Source organism: Myotis yumanensis, unplaced genomic scaffold, assembly GCF_028538775.1.
Source record: "Myotis yumanensis isolate MYYU_CA2020_CCGP unplaced genomic scaffold, mMyoYum1.0.hap1 SCAF_13, whole genome shotgun sequence".
NCBI lineage: Eukaryota > Metazoa > Chordata > Mammalia > Chiroptera > Vespertilionidae > Myotis > Myotis yumanensis.
The window spans coordinates 42,980,885-42,983,729 of NW_027223764.1; positions in this window are offsets into that span (position 1 = coordinate 42,980,885).

Here is a 2,845-nt window from a genome sequence, read left to right on the forward strand (position 1 = left end):
CCAGGTGGATGCTGAGCCCACAGCGGGGTTGTGTCAGAGCCGAGGAGCCCTGAGGTGAGGAGACTCCCAACCTTAGAGGGGCTGCGAGCAGGCCTGCCTGACCTTCGCCCTGGAGAGAGACACTGTTTTTATTACCCTGGAACGGAGACAAATCCGCCCTCTGTTCTAGAGGGGGAGCTAGTTCTCCATTCCCAAAACGTTTGCTAAACCAAACTCCTTGAAAAGATAGTCGGGCCCTGGCTGGCGTGCTCAGTGGTTAGAGCCTCGGACACCCACGGAAGGGTCACAGGTTCAATTCCTGGTCAAGGGCACATACCTGGGTTGCAGGTTGGATCCCTAGTCAGGGTGTGTGCAGGAGGCAACCAATCAATGTGTCTCTCTCACATTGAATTTTTTCTTTTTCTCTCTCTCTCTCCCTACCTTCCACTCTCTCTAAAAATCAGTGGAAAAATATCCTCTGGTGAGGATAAAAAAGAAAAAAGAAAGGGACTTGAGAACAAATGCCGTCACAGGCTTGCAGGAGTTCCAGAGGCCCCAGAAGAATGTCTTCCAACGTTGACAGGCTGGGAGGTGAGGCGCTGAGAGTTGAGTCACTTCCCAAGGTCACGGCTAGACAGAGCAGAGCTGGGTTTGCAGCTGGTCATCTGACTCCAAAGCCCTTGCTTTTTTCTCCCTGCCTCCAAGACGGGCCGAGGATCTAGCCTGGGAGCCGAAGACCCAGACAACATTGCTTCAGAGGGAAAACCCGCCCTGAGTTCCCAAGAAAGGTCTGTACAAGAGCCGTGGGGACAGAGCCGGTCTGTGGCGTGGGGGCCACGTGCTGCCCACCGTGCCTGGCCTGACACCACCCACCCCCGCCCCCGGGATGAGAAGAGAACATTTCTCCCGGGTCCCTGGGTGATGTCAGAGAGGAGCTGAAAATAAGGAACCAGCTTCTGAAGACGGGGTAAATGAATGCCCTTTTCTTTTGCAGGAAGAAAAAAATGCCACGTCGTTCCATATTTACTTAAATGTGAAATTTATTTATGGCGCAGGGAGAGTTGCTGTTGGCGGGCAGTGCCCCACCAGGAAACGGTCTGGACTTGTTTGTGCCTCCTCCAGCGCGCTGTCCCCCGGTGACCTGACCTGATGTTCCAGGCTGGAGGCCGGCCCGGCCCCTGGTGCTCGGGCCTCCCCGGACCCACACTCTGGAGCCCACTCACTGCTCCCGCCTGGACAACGGCAGAGAGGGGCCTCGTGTGTCACTGGGGAACCTCCACGGCTCACATTCCTCATCTTAAAATGGGGACACGCGCCTGCCTCTCTCCTCCCTCCGTGAGTTGCTAGTATGTGCATCTATGAGGTACTGGGATTCTTATTTACACACAGGGAAACTGGGGTCCGGGGACACGGGCAGAATCGGCCCCTGTCACATAGACGCCCTTGAGCAGTCCCGCCTCCTGTCCCATCGCCCCTCCTTCTGGCCACCAAGGAAGCCGCCCCAGCCTCTGCTCTCTGAGCTCCCTGGGAGGTTGCAGGCGGTGTGCACACCCAGAGGCTGGGGCAGGGCTGCGCTGGGTCTCCTCCCACAGAGAGCAAGCCCCTGCCCCAGCTGCTGTCTGAGGCCCTGTCGTGTCGTTTATCTTATTTTAACTCATGGCCGCCCTGAGAGCCCGAGCTCTCAGGTGAGGAAACTGAGTCCTGCCTGGCCAGGCCTCCTGGCGGGTGGGGCGGGGGTGGGATTAGGACGCAGGCCCTACCCTCTCAGCCCGGCTTCTTGTCTCCACACCATGAAGCCTCTGAGCCAGCAGGTGCGGCGGGGCCTTTCTCTCCCTGTGCAGCGGGGCCTTCCTCTCCCTGTGCAGCGGGGCCTTCCTCTCCCTGTGCAGCGGGGCCGCAGGCTCCTTGCCGTCTGAGACGCTCAGGGGTTTCTTAATTCCCTTCCGTGGAACTCTGTGCTGCTGGTTTGGAAAGGCCCGGAAAGAATCCCCGACGGGCCAGTCACCCAGTGAGCCCCAGCGGGACTGGGACCAGGTCTGGGCCCCGCCTTCGAGCCCACGCTCTGCCTCCCACACCTCCTCGGGGAAGAGCCTGGCAGGGAGGCGATGGTGGGTGGGCAGGCCCCGCGCGGGGAGGGGGCTGAGGCCTGTGCTCTCCCCCTAGAGACCAGGCCCGGGTGCATCCCACAGAAGCGCCCTGCAGACGGGAAATGACAGGTTGTGGCACGGGAGCCGGAGGGCGGAGGCAGGACAGGAAGACGCAGGCCTGGTGCCCACACTTTCCTGCCTTGAGGGGTGGGCAGCGGTGGAGACAGGGGGTGCGCTTGGGGCGTGACTGGGCTCCCCTCCTCTGAGCCAGGCTGGCACCAGTGTCTGGGGATGGGCATGGCCCTAGGGGTGTCCTGCACCCCTGAGGCAGGGTGGTGAGCTGGACTCTTTGGCCCCTCGCCCTTCAGGCCTCAGTGTCCCTTTCTCAGGAGGCCCCTGGCCTGGCCGTGCAGAAGGGCCCCTCCCACCCCCATGTGCTGGGTGCTGGTCCTGCCTGTGACTTAGTTATCTGCTTTCTTTTGGATTTATCGTCCCAGACCACCAGCCTGGGAGTCCCGGGGACAGGACCTGCTGGTTCCCCCTCCCTCAGCCTCCAGCACAGGCTCTTGGGCCGCGGGCTTGGTCCCTGTGACGGGCCCAGAATTTCATCAGGACTCACTTGCTCGTTCAATGGCATAACAGGAGGATGAGAGGGATTTGTCCTGTCCCCAAAGCAGTGTGGGCCCAAAGGAGAGTGGGCCTCGGTTTTAAGAGAGCCTAGTCGGGCCAGAAACCTCCCGCCTCAAGCCCAGCCCAGCAAGCTGGCCACACCGAGCTCA